Raw genomic sequence first — 17,929 nt, 5'->3', positions numbered from 1 at the left:
AAGCCACGGTCACCCACAGGTCTTTTGGATGAAGATTTCTGCTACTGGATTGAAGATGCCAATTTTAAGCATTTACAAACACCAAATCAGAATCTCCATGTCTTCAGAGAAGTTGATTTCTGTTCCTGCTACATGCAGACAGCTCCAAGATGAGACATTTCACACGGAGGATGGACAGAGGCACGAGGTGGAAGAGAAGAACCAGGTCCCAGAAATACCAGTGGTACCAGATGAAACATTTTCCAGTGAGTAGGACACTGTATTTAATGAGTAAGAGCATGAAGGGCTGGATTAAGAATCAGGAATCAACAGGAAGGAGTGCAGTGCTGGAATCCATCAGGGCAACTGGTGATCAACTGTGCTTGGACTTCCAAATTTACTGAAGGTGTCTCTGTAAGAGGTCAACACAGGAGCAGCACAAGAGAGTCTTCTCCAGCAGTAAGTCAGCATGGCAGGCCATTCTGGCAGGTATAAATGTGTGTTCATGACCAGCTGAGATCACCACTGCTTGTTTTGCAGCTGTTGCTTCAGCTGGTAAGCATCTCACCTAAACTTGTGGAAGACACCCATACCCAGAGCAGCCACTGGCCTTGCTGTGACTTGGAAGGATTTAATATGATAATCCCAACTACTTCATAATGAAAAGAATAGAAAAACAGACACAAAGCCCAGGTGTAAAGTGCCACATGTGCAACTACTGTGGCAGAAATCCCAGAGGGAACATTCTTTGTTGCAGCACGGGCCATTCCAGTGCACTTTGAGCAAAACACATCAAAGCCAACCTCTACTTGGAAGTATATTCCAAAGCAAGGGCTGTATCCAAGATTCAAGAACTGAGACAGGACTCTTGCCAGTGGGTTCATGCAATCTTCCATGGATTTAAAGGTGTGTTGGGTTCGCCACATCTAACAATGACTGTGTGTTGCCTCTCCTCAATTTTTGCTGAGCAATATTTTCTAAAGAGCTTTCTAGAGCCTACTGGATATTTTCAGACCTTTAAGAAGCCTTCACAAATTACTTTTTAATGGAGAAAATAATAATCTAGCAGCCACACAACTCCCTGCATGACTTTACTTGATCTGTGTCCCACTGATCAAACAAGAATAACATCACCTATTTCCTAAAACTTAGTAAACATCTTACAAGTTACTCTTGCAAGTTACACCTTCATTTGTCATTTGAAAATTAGTCCCAGCCTCCACAAGGTTAAGCCAATCACTGCTCTTGGAGTGAAATGTTCATAAAGGCATTTTTAATTTTTCAGGTGCACAACTTAAAGAGGTTTATTTTCAGGAAATGTTTGCCAGCTGTCTGTCCTTGGAGAAGAAGCCAGCAAGGTGGCTGGCTCCAAATCACTCCTCATTTTGATGTTCATCATTTAAAGAGATTTCATTATGTTGAAAGACACATGTTATGTCTCAGTTCAGATTAATTTCAGAACAAGATTCACATTATACTCAGCAGAAGTCTGTGCAACCAAAATTTGATGGAAGCCTCTTTTTCCTCACGTGCAAAAAGAGCTCTGAGTTATTTGTATCTGATAAAACAGAGAATCATGAATCTTCCCCTGTGCATTGACAAACCCAGCAGGTGAGACAAAAACTGTAATTCAAGAGATTGCATTAAATCCAAAGTCACTGCTTGATTTACTGAACTCTTCTTCCCTTACACCTGAAGCAATCAGACAGCACAGCCATTTATCAATATTTCATTGTTACAGCTAGAAAGCCTGGGACACGTAATGCTGATCCATCTGAACAAGTTTTAAGGCTATCTGTTGATAGGAGAGGTGAAGAGATAAATGCTGGGCTCCCTTTCCAAACCTGGAGCCAGCAGCAAGGACCAGAAATCACCATTTGCACAGCAGAGCAGTGAAACCCCCAAAATGGGCAGTGCTGTCCCATGGCAGAGGAAGGGAAGGCAGAGATCATGAATTCTGGCTCTTGTCTCACTCCACATCTCTCAGCTATGGAGCAGGGATCTGCCAAGTCCCACCAAAATTTGTAGGGATCAAGAGCAGCATTTTCCACTGAACATCCATACAGGGAATAAGAGAATGGTTTGGGTTGGAAAGGAACTTAAGATCATCCAGTTCCAACCCCCTGCCATGGACAGGAACATCTTCCACCTGAGCAGGGTGCTCAAAGCCTCATCCAACCCAGCCCTGAACAACCACCCTGAGCAGAAATGCCAACATGGGGTGGGACTTCTCACACAGTTTGTGGCTTCAGCAGGGATGAATCACAGCCTGAGAATGAAACTACATTTCAGGCATCATTTGCTACCTTAAGAGAATGCTACTGGAAGAGACTGGGAAAAAACAAGTAAGAAAAACCTTTGCCAGACTGTCAGATCTTGCTGCTAGAAGTGCTCCCTGGAGGTTGTAACTGAGTGTCAAAGCAAGACTGCCATGGGATTGGCCAAAGAGGAAAGGGAGAAATGGAAACTACCTCACATTATTGTTTCCAGCACATCTTAATGTGCCAAATCAACCTGGATTGTTTTTCATTATTGGAGAAAAACAAACCCATGCTTTTTCCCATTTTTTTTAACTTTTCCCATAATTTTACTTTCTTAATCTGTTTCAGCAAATCTATTTCCTCACCCTGCAGACATAGATGCTTTATAGCTTAAGAATTAAGGCCATTTCTCTGCTCATGGAGATCAAAGGGAAACCAGCAAAGGGAACATGTGGCTTTCCACATGACTCCAACAAAGTCTGTCCCCATCTTGCATTAATTATTATATACATATCCCAGTGTAGTTTGATTTAGCAAGGTAATTATGCTTGACACTACCCTAAACCATGTGATTAATATCACTCAAGTCCAGAATTCCTACATTAACACCATTCTGAGTCCCAGCTGGGGAAGGAGGTGACCCCATCTGCTGCTGCCATCCAAGCCAGCTGCTGTGTCCACTCAAGCCAGGAACATGCTGGTTCTCAGAACATTTTCACCAACCCCCCCTGTAAACAATGCACAGCTCCCTGCCCCTCTGAAAGATGCAATACATGACTTGTGGCTTTCTGCTCATGGACAGGTTTCCAGATGAAGCTCACACAGTGAGAAAATGTGTCCTTGCTTTGGCTAGAAAAATCCCTTTGTTGTTTTCCAGGGGGCTTGGAGAGAAGGATTACACTCTGAGGTACAAAACCAATCATCTTCAAGTCTATGACATCTTTAGCATGTGACAGCAGTGCTTGGAATAAAAAGAACCAAGCTGTGCAATTTCATCTGGACAATGTTTCTGGTCTCACAGTTGCTATAGAAGTAAATCATGGAACATCCTGAGCTGGAGGGACCTGCAAGGATCATGGAGTCCAAGTCCTGGCCTTGCACAGGGCAGCCCCAGGAATCCCACCACTGTCCCCATGCTCCTTGAGCTCTGTCAGGCTTGGTGCTGTGACCACTTCTCAACCATGCCCTGCATGAAGAACCTTTTCCTAACATCCAGCCTGAACCTCCCCTGACACAGCTTCACACTGTTCCTCTGCTCCTGGATCAAATGGATTGCCAGTTAAATAATCCATGCCACACAAAAATGCAGTCCTGGAACTAAATTCTATGGCCAGATCATCTTAGGATTGATTGTGCCCTTTTCTTTTTTATCCAACTGGCCTGATGGAAATTGAGAACCTCTCAAGCAGGTAACTGAACTCCCTTCCAAAAACCATCTGTGCATTCACGACCCTGCAGTACTGACACCAAGTGCTGGCTCATTTAGAGGCAGCAACATCTGGCTTGATGGGATGTGCCAAAACACATTCTGTTTATTTGATTACACAATGAAATCAATGGTTAAATAGGTGATGGAAACGAGCTGAACAATTTCTATGTTACATTCCCAAAGCCCTGCAGAGCACTGGTCACCTCTGGCTACCACCACAGCCAGGAGAGAGAGCAGCTTTGCCAAAAGGCAACTCAGGGCACCTACAATCTGCCTTTTACTCATTCAGTATTAAAATAACTTCTTTTACTGCATCCTCAACATCCCAGCTCCTATCTATCATGACAAATGGATGCCTCCATTGCACTGCCACAGAAACAATTGCTGGGCTCTGACAGATGGATGGAGGTAGGAGCAGGTCTGGTGTGGTGTGGGAAATACATCAGTAGAACATTCCTGCTCAATTTGGGCCCTGGAGGAAGAGCTGCCAATGATCTTTTCACCCTGCAGTGGTACCTGCAGGAGAGAGCACCTGGGATGGGCTGGCTCACACCCCAGGAGCTCAGCATTCCCACAGCCTGTGCACCAGCTCCCCTTGAGCAGCCACAGCCCCACCACAGGGCTGGAAGCTCTCACAGTGAAATTCTGCTCTCACTGATGCACAGCAAGGAGAAGATGGTGTGAGTGTTGCAGCCCAGGGAAATATTGCACATGGAAAGGGGGTTGAGTGGTGCTGCTGTTGGCAGAGGTGAAGAGAGCTGGTTCTGTCCATTTTACAACAAAACTTCATTAGGTTAGATTAGAAAAGGTTTTAATTAGATTGTTTGCTACTGTTAGCACACAGCTGGGAGCAGGGTGTGCAACACCATCAATTCTCAGTGACTTGGGTCCATAGCTTATTTCACCCCAGCCACTGCCTGTAAAATCAAATTCTGCACTGGTGTAAAATTTGCCAGCAGTTCAACCAGCCCAGTGGTCTGGGCACACACACACTGACAAACTCCCCAACTTTTCATGTGTTCAGCACCAGCAATTTGACCAGGGATGTGAAGTCAGGATTACATTTTACTAAAGCCAAGCAAAATCAAGAAAACAAGCACACACACTTTGCTGGCAGCATGCAGGTCTGAGGAATAAACATCTCTTGTTCAGTGAAGAAGATCCTTTCAGCATGTCTCAGGCATCTGGAGATAATGTTCTCCATTTAAACACTGCAATGGTCTCTGTGTATTAGTAATGCACAGATGTCTCCTTCAGAGTGATGCCTTGTTCATCTATTATTTGCTTGTTCTGGAAGTTTTCATGTTTGAAGGGGATGAGAAGGTTACATTTTTTTAGGTTTGTTTTATTTTTATTTTTTTTTGTCCTAAGGGAAAAGGTTTTCAGATTAAAATGAAAAACAAATGACTCAGTGATGGCGTACAGCATTTCTCTTGTACTATGATTAACTATTGTCAAGAGCAGAAAGCAGAAAAAGTAGATTTTTTTTGTTGTGGTTTACTAGTGACATCCATCAGCAATTTCTGCCAATTATCTCTTCAGTGTCTGTACACAGCCTTCACTCCAGATCAGCAGACAGCAACTCTGCTTACAACTAGGAATCTCAACAACTTCCACGTGTCCTCCCATCCTTGCAATAAAACTAACAGAGAGAACTTAAATTTCACAGCCTGTAATTCACTCAGTGCCTGATCAAGGGATGTGCCACTCTACATCCTTGCACTAATAACCCTTCCAGAGAGGCAGTTCCAGCCTATTTGTAAGGGAGAGAATCTAAGCAATACAATAAAAATAAAAAAATATATAAATCCCCCCAGACCTGTATCTCCTTGGCTTTTATAAGTGGGAAATGGCCACTCTAGAGGACTTCTCAAATTCTATTTTTCTAAAGTAAGTGGCTCCTGTTTGTATTGCTCTGGATCAAGGCCTTTCCTCAAAACATATAAAAACAATCACTAGAAAAACCCCAAATTCCTGTTCAAATCTTTGTTCTATCTACATTTTATTGAAAGTATAGTTAAAAACATTTAATTTTTTTTTTCTCATTTCAGAGTAATTTGAACAAATGTATTGCTGCCTTTTTTAAAGCATGGACAAGGAATTTCACTGATCTGACACCAAAAATAACACACCAGCACCAGTGTGGGAGTGTCAGAACAGATCCTGGGAAAGAGGCTTATTTGAGAACATCTGTGGTGGAACTGGCAGCTGGAATATGCATTTTGAAATAGAGTGGCTACTCATATTTGAAAGTCACTGGGCATGACAGCATGAAGGAATGTAGGAGGCAGTGCTGCAAATGAAGAATGATTTTTATATGTTGAAATCAAAACTTCTACAACACAAAATGACCTACCAAAAAAAGAATTTAGAGCATCCATTTGGAGTGGAATGTTTGGGACTGAATTCTGCTGTCAGAAAACATGGATGGGCTCTCCACTGAAAAATAAATGCTGTGTTGAAATCTTAGAATTAACCATGGAGTCAGAACACACTGACCTCCCCTGGGGAGGGGATGGACATCTCCTTCTTTTCCCAGGCAAAGAGGGAACAACACTGGAATTTAAGACCATTTATCTCCTTCCAGGACTACAGGACTTTTTTCCCCCAGATATATCTGATCCAACACCAGTTCAAGCCAATCTCAGCATCACACCATCATCCCACCATTCCAGCACTAAGATAAATTATTTGATTCAAAGCTGCACACCACCCCATTGAAAAAACCCGCTGCTATAAATTTTGTAATGAATTATATCAGATGTGCTTCCAATTGTTTCATAATTCATACACTCTACTCCAAACCAAAAGATTAACAATCTATTTTTAAAAAAATCCTCTGAAAATTAATCTTGTCATTGCTAGAATTTGGTGACATTTCCAAAATAGATATTCCCAGTTAAACTCTCACATTTACTCTCACTGCAATAACTCAAGAGTAGCTTCAATGAAAGCCACGAGGCAGCTTTGGCATGAAGTTGTTGTGAAAGGAATTTATACCCAGGACAGTCCAGGTATTACTCATATGTATCTCGTTAATAAATAATTACAAGATATCTTCTCCTTTCAAGAAACATTGCAATAAATCCAGGCTGGTTCATGGATCTCCCAAGATCCAAAAAAGCAGCTGTCACACTGACAGGCAGCTCAGCAACACTTTGGATTTGTATTTATTTATTTCCCAACACCAACCATTGCCTCTGCTGGCTGATGGGTGCCTCCAGGGAGTGATTCATCCCAGCTCCCTCAGACACCAACCTTGGGAGGTGAATCACCTGCTGCAGGTGCCCAGCCCTCCCAGATTCCTCAGTACTTACCCAGGCTTGTATTTAGATGGCTGTGGATGAGTACTCAGACTCAGAGGCAGCACTGCAGTGCATTGAGCACATGCTTTAATTTCCTTGCCTGACTTAAAGCCTAATTAAGCCCATTTGAGGGAAGGGGGTTAAAGGAACATTTTCCAGGTAAGCAGCTGGGGCAGCAGTAGGGTTTTTTCACTGTATTGCTGCATTTTGCAATCCCAGGAGACACTTCCATTTGTTTTCTCCACTGCCCTTGAGGTAATAGCTCTGACAGGACTCATCCCTGCCTTTCCACAATGGCATTTTTGGGATAGCTCTCCTCTGTGCAGTGTCCATGCCACACACCTGGCTGATGCTGGCCAGGCTGAGCTGAAGACACGTTCTCAGAAGGATTTGGTGGCTTGGTGCCAGCTTGGCACACACCTCACATCCTCCCACTCACCCACCAGCCAGCCCTTCTGGGCAGCTCTCTGCTCCATTTCCTTCCACATGAGCAGCACTTTTGACCACTTATCTCCAAGCACTGGGTGTACCTTCCCTGCCAAAGGAGTCCTCTGTCTGGATTTCACTCCAGGAATCAGCAGCTCCTGTGGTTTTATCAGGAGCCACAAACCCCAAATGTGTGAAAACTGAGCCCACTGCTCCCCTGCTCTCCTCCCAGCACACAGGCCCACAGCCCAAGTTGCTCTGGAATCTCTTCCATGTGCCCTCCCATGCTTGGGAAAGAAAGGGGGAGCAGATGCAGTGTTTGGGAAGCTGGTTGCCCTATCCCATTAGGATTCTATGGGAATTCATGCTAAAATATTTGCTGATCTGTAAAAAACAGCTGCACACACATTTAATGTATGGGTCCAGTATTAATTCAGCTTGGCCAGGTCCATCCCCAGCAAGAACCTTTCCATTTGCAGTTGGGTATGACAAGTGCTGTCATGTAGTCATTTCCAGTCTATTGCCCTTTCCTCCTATGCAGACTGGATTTTCCCTCCCTCAGGAGCAGTTTTGACACTGCTGCTGCAGCCCAGCATGGGCAGAAGGTTCAGACAGGTCTAACAGAGACACCTGGAGCAGCTGGACTGGTGAAGCTGAAGGCAACCACAGCCTGTCCTAGACCCCAGTGAGGCAGGAACAATCTTTAATCCTCTTCTGCATTCCCCACCAGGCGTGACACGAGCCTGGTCTGAGCCCTCAGGAAAAAAAAGAGCAGCAAATCACCCCATTTCACCAGCACAGCCAGCTCACCTGGCCCTAAGGCTGCTCCTAAAAAAGCAGGTGAGGGTATGAATTAAAATATCACACATCCTAAAGCCTGGTGCTGTGCACCAGCAACAAGCAGTCAGCTCCTCCAACTTCCCTTAAGGCGTTTGCCCCTCAAGGAAGAAACACCAGGCAACCACCAAACCTGCAGAATTCTAAATATCACACACACAATTCTGAGAAAAACAACACAAACTGCTGCCTGGTGTCTGAAAGCCCAGCCCTGTTTATAATTGAAGGCAGCTGAGCCAGGTAGATCGAAGAACTGGAGTCATGCTCTGCTGACCAGCACTGGACCGTGGCTTTGCTTTGTTTTGCTCCTGGATGGATTCAGCTCACAAAAAGGAATTATATTTTCACTGCTGGTTGGCTCAAACCAGAGGCAGCACACACACCTTGCAGTTTTACAGCTCCAGTGTCCTCACCACACACACCTGGTGGGAGAACAGATTATTTCTGGCACAACAAGCAACTTTGGGGAGTACCACACATCTCTTTAAAACACCTGACACCAAGGATTATAAACTCAAATAAAGTTAAAGCCTGAGATTTCTACAGACACTTAAGTCAAAAACTCAAACCTGAACATCAGGAGTATTTTTAAGAAAGCTTTCCCTTTTGACCTCTTATTTACACCTCCTGTAAATTTTCGGCACACTGACTTTTATTTGTTTCACTATCAGGGCAGTCAAAACAACATCACCACATTCCCAGCAACTCTGAAGAGTGATGTGAAGTTGATGGCACTCTTACAGGAGCAATGCTCTCATGTCTGATGAAGAGCATACAAAAGAATTTCCAATTTCTATCTCGTGATTTTTCTGTATTAAAGAATTGCTCAAGACCTGACACTTCTGAAAATGAGTGGGGGAAAAAAGCAGTTTAAGGGGACAACTGCTACACTGAGCTGAGGGACAGCAAGCACAAAAAAAGTTAGTGTCTCTGTCTTCACTGCAAAAACAATAAATCTAGAGCACCACAGTAAAACAGTCCAGAAAAGCCAACAACATTACACAGACCTAATTTCATATAATTTTAAAAACCAGAATTGAAGTACAACAACTTTATCCATTGTTCACGTTTCAACATCAGTTTCTTCACCAGGAATCGTTCATACAGCAGTTGAAAACAGGCAACAGAAATTTAACTGCCACTTATCCCAAATGATATTAAAGTGCTAAAACACTATCAGAGCATTACTTTAAAAATACACACACACACAAAACATTCCTGTTACTCTGCACGGAACGGAGCAGGAGCCAACTCCTGCCTAGGAGGAAATACACAGGGGACAAAAAAAAAAAAAAGCATTTACCGTCTGGCACAGGCGAATTTAACTCAGAAACATTGTAAGATGGCAGCGGTGCCACTCTTGCCGAGTGTTTCTTCATCCTCTGGAATTTCTCCTGCTCAGGGGCTCACTCTGGCTTTGGTCTGCATCGCCCCTGCTCCCCAGGACTCCAGCAGCACGGGGCTGGATGCTGCTCTGGAGATGCTGCAGGAGCTACGAGCACTGATTTGCTGTTTCCCCGGGAAACCGTTTGCAACACGTTCAAACAATGCTTGACCTCTGCCAACACTTCTCTTTCATTCAATTGTTGAGCGCGGCAGATCAAATATAAATATATCAGAAGTCGGGACCACGGCAGCCCCTTTGCAGGAAATTGGGATTTCACATCAAATCTCTGCGCTGTGCTGGCAAGGCAGACGGGAGATTTCTCAGAAAACTGTGATTATGCAATGCAATTTTCTGGCTCCTTACACGGTGACAATATACAGATGAATATAGTAATTATTTTAAGTAAACTTTGAATGATGGGACTCCTGTAGAGCTGCTAAATCAGGAATGCCTTGGGCAAAAGAACAGGTGGCTTCAGGTCTGATAATAAAGCAGTGGTATTGCAGGAGGCTCTTCTAACACCCTGCAAAAATTGTCACAACCAAGATAGATATAGAAATAGATATATATACACATATATATAGGCTATGGCTGGTCTACATTTCTTCCTCACTTCCCTTGAGACAGCCAGGACATGTTTTGTCCCTCTTTCCCTGACACCTTCTCTCTCTTCTACTCCCTTATTATTACTATTAATATTTTTGCAAATTGTTCAGTTGGAGCAATGGAAAAGTTTCACTGAGTGAACCGGTGTCAACCCACACAATTTCTGGAACTCTTAGAAGATCCCATCCCCTTTTGTAACCAGCACTCTGCTGGGAGCTTCCTTTGCCAGAAAGTGGCTGCTGACACCTCTGAAGAGCCCTGGCTCCAGAGCTCTTCACCAAGAGATCAACTATCAGGTCTTATCCAAGAATTTTTAGGGAGAAAGCTTTACCATTTATATTCCAGTGTTAGCTGTAGAAACAATGAGAAATAAAAAGGGAACGACCAGAAAGGCAGCTTAGCTCTACCAGAATCTGCTGGCAAAGTTGCTGAATTTTTAAGGGCACTAGCATAGACCCTTTATCTATAGTCTGTGCTTTGGACAGCAGCTGAGAGTGGAGACTTTTGGCTCAGGGCTTGGTCCTCCTTTCCCCACTATCCCACCAAAGAGGGAAAACCCACTGGCTCTAGGCAAGGCCAAAGTGGTTTGAAAAGGATGAAGAATTGCTGGGCTACAATGTTCCATCTTGGGCTTCCTCAGGCACAGTGCTGGAATCTCACAGGATTCACACAATAATGCTGTGTAAGGATCAAGGGTTGAGGTACACAGCAGGGAAGAGACAGTGACTAACCCTATGGAAAGGAGGGACAAAGCACCTCATCCCACAGCCATCCCACCCAGTGGGACACATCATGGAAGGAGCACAGGGAAGAGGAATGGTTACAGCTGCCTGGTTTTCCACCCAGATCTCCTTTAGCTTCTTCATTATATCCCTGGTGACTCACAAAGCTCTCCACCATGGCAGTCTATTCCAAAGCATCAACTGCATTGCCTGGAGCTAACTGGCTTTTACTGCTTATCTGCATTCAGAGGATTTCCAGCACTGTGTAATAATCACTGTTCCAAAGGAAATTATCTTCCCAATTTGCAGAAGGAATTTTATTCTCCTGTCCAAAGTGCTGAGAGTCAGCAGAGTTTGTGATAGAGTAATCACCAGTCAAGTAATTGCTGGCTCCACAATCACAAGGCTCCCTATTAATACATGTCTAGTCCTTGAGCATTTATATAACATAAACAACATAATAATATAACACAGAGATTGCTTTTAGAAAACCATTTCTGCAAATAGGGGTTTATAATGGAATCATTAACGAACCTTAACAATGGTGAGGATGAAATGCAAGAGACAGTGTCAGGCAATTCCAGACATTTCTTCCAGACAATTTCAGCACTAACAACAGAACGTGACTGAATCTAAGAGTTGCTGCCTTTTTTTCTTCAAAGGAGAATCAGCCATTGTTTCAACACTAAGTCAGAAGCCAAATTCAACTCCTCAAAGCAATCTTGCAGATCTTTCCCCCAGCCATCTCTGCCTCCTAAAACAGCTACATAAGAAATGAAGAAGATACAAAACTCTTAAACCTGTGTGGAATTGGTACTTAGAACTTCCATCAAAGACTGCAGTTTGAAAAGCATCAGCTTCTCTGGCTCCACGAGGAAGAGCTTTGGCCATCTGTTCTGCTCCTGCATTTCTGATCCTTCCTCTGTGCTCTCTATCTTTGTTCTGTGTGTGCTGAAGAAAAGAGTAAAATAATGTGGAGTGGAAGAGAGAGAAGGAAGCTCTGTCCAATCTATCCACAAGTGCAATGTGATGACTGACTTACCAGGATGGCATAATAGCTACCCCAAGTAACTACTGCAAGACTACAAGTCAATGTAAAATCAGCAGGCCTGTCCCACCTTACTCACCTCATACTCCTCCAAGGCACCAGAGTGGGAAAATATTCTAAAAATACTCTAAAAGTCAAGACTAAACCAAGTTTCCTTTACAACAGCTCTTTGTATGTTGTTGATTGCTTCAAGTTCTGTGCTTTCAGCCTGGAACGTTTGAAGTTTTCTTATTCTCAGGGTGATGCTCCTCATAATAAATAATAAATAGTAACAGGCTCTGGAACACAAGTCTGATGAGAAGCAGCTGAGGGAGCTGGGAGGGATCAGTCTGGAGAAAAGGAGACTCAGGGGGATGTTCTGGCTCTGCACAACTCCCTGACAGGAGGGTGCAGCCAGGGGAGGCTGGGCTCTGCTCCCAGAGAACAATGGACAGGACAAGAGGAGATGACCTCAAGTTAAGCCAGGGGAATTTTAAACTGGATAAAAGGGAAGATTTCTTCATAGAAAGACTTGTCAAGCCCTGGACCAGGACAATGATTGAGTCCCCATTCCTGGAGGGATTTAAAAGATGTGTGGATCTGATACTTGGGGACATGGGTCAATGACAAGCTCAGCAGTACTGGGGGTATGGTTGGACTCGATGACCTTAGAGGTGTTTTCCAATCTAAATGATTCTATCATCAATCTACATATCCAATTATTTTCCCTCAGCAGTCAAGTAATCCTACAGTGTGAATCACAGCAGTGTAACCACGCTGTGTAAACCACAAGCCAGGCTGCAGGCTTACACCCTCCACACCTGCTCCCAGTTAAGGCAAAAACTGATGGGACACTCACCAAAGCTCTGGAGACAGAGCAGCACCAGCATTGTTATAAAAGGCAATCACTAAGGTGTGTCTCAGGACATTCCCCATGCCAGCCCCGAGTCCCCTCTGCGCCACATCCCGCTCGCCTCCCACCGCCCTCCCTGCAGCACTCTCTGTCCCTGGATATTCATCCAGACGAGGGCAGGGTGAAGCTGCAAGCTTGCTGACTCACTAACCAGACAGCAAACCAGCCCTGGCAGCAGAGTCAGGACTGGGGAGTGCTGAATCACATCCACTAACAAGCCCTGCACGCTCCCAGCGCAGAGGGGCTGATGCCGTCAAACACGCTCTGCTCCTCGGCTCACCCAGCTCTGCTGGCACCAGCTACTCATACATATTTCAGGCACCTCCTACACAAGTAAAAGTTATTTACTCCTCTCACTGAAGCTGCAGTCACAGCTGGAGCTGAACTCCAGGCAATCACAGGTTTTTTGGATGCAGAGAGGGTGGCAGGTGTGGTGTCACCTGCTAAAGGGAAACAGCTGCACGAGTACGTGGAACAATGAATTTCCATGTTGATAATGGGATCCATCTCACTTTGGATGTCTAAGCTTGAACCAGCCACATCAACATCTTTATAAAGTGAGTGGTAAGAAGCTGGTAATGTTAGAAGACAACTCAGAGCCTGCTCTTTTACAGGTGTATTATAACCTGATATCAGTGACTCTGAGCACACCCACTTTGTCCCCCTGGCTGTGATGACAGTAATGTCCTTGCCCCACCTGGTCATGTGGCTTTTAGATACCCTGGGTAGGGCAGATGCTCCCAATGGGAAACACAGTGTGTGAATGCCTGATAAAGACATGAAAGTGCTTCTTCAGCTTTATCTCGTTTTGAAACAGTGCTCAGATCCAAAACTGTGCTGTTTCCTAGTTGTGAACACCACTAGCTACAAGATCCATCTAAAATCCACTTTGCATGTGTCCCTGCAGCCAGCACATCAGCCCATTCCCAAGCACTAGACTGTAAGACTCTCATAAACATGACTTTTATTGGCTCTTCCAGCCTGAGCATGTGTTTTAAGATGACAAGCTAAAAGGCCATTATCAAGTTCATTTCATCCAGCTGGAATACAAATTAGATGCAAGATGCAGAAGAGACAAACAGTCAAACTGAGATCAAAACAGATGTATCCTACAAAGGATTTTTTATGTACAGCGAAGTCAAGTCTTCATTTTGAACTTTTACTTGCTTGTAGCAAAATGAGAAACATGCAGCAAATGCTACTTCCAAAACAACTTCCAAAGCTTGCAGAGAAAAGAACCCTTCACCTCACTCCTGTGCCCAGTTAATATGGTTTTAAAGAATAAAATTCTGAAGTTCTTACTCTGTCTGAACTCTCACTGGGTTAAAAACTGTTGGATATCCCTGCTCAGCAATTAAGAATTGGTGCTCCAGCCCCACCAGTGTGTGCCACAATCCCATGGGGTGGGCAGGACTTGTCACCTTGTCACCACTGCCCATTGTCACCAAAGATGCTAAACCAGATCCAAATCTCACCCCTCATAAGCAGGTGATTTAATTGAGAATGCTCACATTGAACACATTCTTTTGTTCACTGAGGCAAAAATGAATTTTAACCAGAATTTCCTATATTTTGCAAATGCCAAGAAATAGAGTAACTCTCTACAATCTCACCTAATGACTGCAAGAAATACTTACTAAACCTGAAGCAATTTTAATACCCTTGGGGGTTTCATGTTTGTACACTGATCTCTGGTTCACGTTACCATGAGTTGTTATTTTCAGTAAATCAGCTCAAGAACTCACTCTTTAATACTCACCCTGATTTTCTAACAGAAAAACACCATTTGATCTATTTTTACCTTCCCTAGCAGGCAAGTCCTGGAAATAAGATAAACAGCACCAGCTAAACATCCAGTCCAAGATAACAATGTGAAGATATGCAGCAGTGTCTCACCACTGAAACCAGCCCAAAATACTCAGATCACCCACAGCCAGTGGACTCTTGGCTACTGATACCTTGGAGTGGCTACCTAGAATAGAGCCAGACAAGATTAAGAGAATTTTTAATAAAAATATTTATTAAATGCCTTCCAACAGGTACACCTGGGGCAGTCAGAAGCCTTCCAGAGGATACACCCAAGTTGGACAATGGTCATGAGTTTTTCAGACAATTTTAAGTTTGGTCCATTTCCATATCAGGGGTTAATCCTCCAATCAAAATTTCAGGTAATTAAGTCCTATACCAACAGTTTGCTCCCCCCAACTCACATTTTTTTATACTTTTTTGGGGCCTGATGCAGTAGGGTGTCCTTGGATTTTTGTCTGACCAAAATGTGAAGACAGTTATCTAACACTTAAAATGGAGTTTGGAGTTATGCACTGGTGCAGTACAGCATTTGAAAAATATAAAAGCTAAAATCCTAAGGCATCACTAGCAGTGGCCAGGTCCTCTGTCACAGAATGCTTTGGGTTGGGAGGGACCTTTAAATCTCATTTATTCCAACACCCTGCAAAGAGCAGAGACATCTTCAGCTGCATCAAGCACATCACATGTTGGTGTCTCAGCCTAATGGAAGTCCTGCCTTGACCCTGCTTTGTCCAGCTCCTTCCCCTCTGCCTCTGGGCATAAGAACAGGAACCTGAAAGCATGAACATGCACCTAAAACCCAAAAATATCAGATTATTCCCCCACCCCCTTCCTCCACTAGCACTCAACTGACTTGGAAGCAGCAACATCTTCTGCTACAGTGCTCTCAGGAAGATTTTTTATTTACTAAGTGATTTCATAGACCTGACAACCAGACTGTCCCTGGGAAGCACGAGGATTAAATTTTCAATTAAAATAAACCTCAGGTTTTCCTTAATCACACAAATTTTGAAACATAAATCACCCACCCACAAGGATCAGGAGGTACACACTGATGTCTCCAGAGCTGGAAAAGCAGCTTCTTAGGCTTTTTATTCTGCTGGAATATTGAAATATTACAGCAAGAAATACTAATGCAATTAAAGATGGGAGGAAAAAATATTAATTGTAGGCATGGAGAGCGATTCTTCAATTTTAATAAAAGTCATCCAGTGTTCCGTGGAAACAGCAAATGTATCAACTTTGATGCATCTTCAATATTTTGCTGTTGTGAGAAAAAAAAAAAAAATGGAAGGACCCCAAGCAACCTGTGACAGTGGAAGGTGTCCCTGTCCATGGCAGAGGGCAGGAATTTGGTGAGCTTTAATGTCCCTTCCAACCCAAACCATTCTGTGATTCTGTAATTTTAGGTTGACAAAAACCATTAGAAACTCATTCATATTTACAAAAGAATCAGTAGGAAAGGAAAATAGCTCAGTGGAAAACCAAAAAGGAAATTTTTCCTCCAAGAGGAACTTTATTTCATGCACACATTGTTATTGGCCTCAGAGCCTCTGCCTGGCTGGGTGGATCCTGCTGTCCTAACCCAGACACACCAAAACAAAATGTGTTTAGTACCCCCTCACAAATTTCAGCTTAGGGGCTTTACCAGCAGCCAGTCATGGTGAAGAGCAAGAAACTCATGGGGATCACACAGAAATCTCACCTGGAGCATGCACAGAGCTCATTTGAGAAAGCAGAGCTCACCTGCAGCTCACCCCTCCTGCTGGAGGTGGAAGGATTTAGGTGACCTTTAAGGTCCCTTCCAATCTAAACCATTCTCTGGGTGTGTGATCTGATCATTTGAGAAGCAGTGCTGCCAAAATGGCAAGGCCACCAGCTTCTGAAAAACTCCAATCTGGGCATTCCCCAACCTGCATTTCAAATTCTTTCCACATTTAAGAGCTTAGGAGAAAGGTTCCTCCTTCACCCCAGCCACTCTGAAACTCCCTGGCAGTAAAATACAGCCCAAGTAGACAACCAGCACTCAGTCTGCTCAATAACAAACCATAAATTGAGAATCCATTCCAAATATCCAATAGAGCCTTTCCAGACAGGATAATAAAACCAGATGCCCAACACTTCTACTGTGGGGTTTTTTTTCCCAAGGAAAACAGCTTAGATGTAATTGCATGTCAGATAATTATTTGCCTTCCCAATGTTTTATTAACAAAGCTGCCAGGAGTGAAATAAGCTGTCTCCACTTTCTGGTTCTGCAATTATGAAGTGCCTCTTCTTTACCACAAGAGAGCATTTGAGTTGAGAAAACTTCCATTTTGTGCTTGTCATTGTGAGTGTAGAGCATGTCAGTGTGACAGTAAATCACTCCTCATATTTGCTGTATTTTGGGTAGCCAGCAGTTAATTAGATGGCTTAGGGCTTCTTTCAATACCATAAATCAGAATTGCATAGCAAGCTGGAAATCCAGGGCTGGCCAGCCCCAAAATTTAGCCACCAGCATGTTCCTGTCTAGACAGGTTCTGTGGTAGGGGTAGGAACTTGCATCATCCAACCTCTACCACTCCAGATGGCATCAGAAAGTTGCTTAGATGAAGAAATATAAATAATTTTAAAGGAAAATTACAATGTAAGATAAAGTTTGCTGCCATGTTAGTGGTGCTGCATTACATTTCCCAGCCCTTTTGATTTTAAAGGTTGGGTGCAGAATTCCCAGAGCTTTTGAAGGAGGATCTGAAACTTAGCAAAGATGTGAAAATGGATGAGAGCAATCAGAAGTCTTAAAAGAAAAAAAAAAAAAAAAAAAAAAAAAAAAAAACAACAAACCAAACCCACATCTTTTTGTGGGGTCAAACAACTTCAACAAGGCAGAGGGGAGACAGAAAATTAGAGAATGGTTTGGGTTGAAATGGACCTTAAACATCATCTGGTTCCAGTCATCTTCATGTGCATTTTCCTGCCCAAAAGAAGGGATTCATTAGGCAGGGCCATGCAGACATGGCCAGGACCAAGAGCCTTTAACTGCATTAATGGGAAGTTCAGTGGGACAGCAGGTCAACTGCTCCACAAGGAGCACAGTGAACCACTAAATGAGATGATATCAGGCAGAAAATCCCCACTGCTGGAAGATTTTCAGGCCAGGATGGATGGAGTTGAACAGCTCAGAGCATGGGAACAGAGCAGTCCAAGGTGGGGTCAACCATGGAGACCTGCTCAGAGAATTGGTGCAAT

The 17,929-nt window shown here is 43.7% G+C and overlaps 1 protein-coding gene across 2 annotated transcripts in view; it reads right to left on the bottom strand.

The window, feature by feature from the left end:
* SLC35F4 (solute carrier family 35 member F4) overlaps window positions 1-17,929 on the bottom strand; it is a 108,426-nt gene that overhangs the window by 22,690 nt on the left and 67,807 nt on the right. The window lies entirely within an intron of this gene.

Source organism: Erithacus rubecula (genome assembly GCF_903797595.1).
Source record: "Erithacus rubecula genome assembly, chromosome: 6".
NCBI classification, from domain to species: Eukaryota; Metazoa; Chordata; class Aves; order Passeriformes; family Muscicapidae; genus Erithacus; species Erithacus rubecula.
Note: the sequence above shows the minus strand (reverse complement) of the source record. Positions and strands in the feature narration are given on the sequence as shown.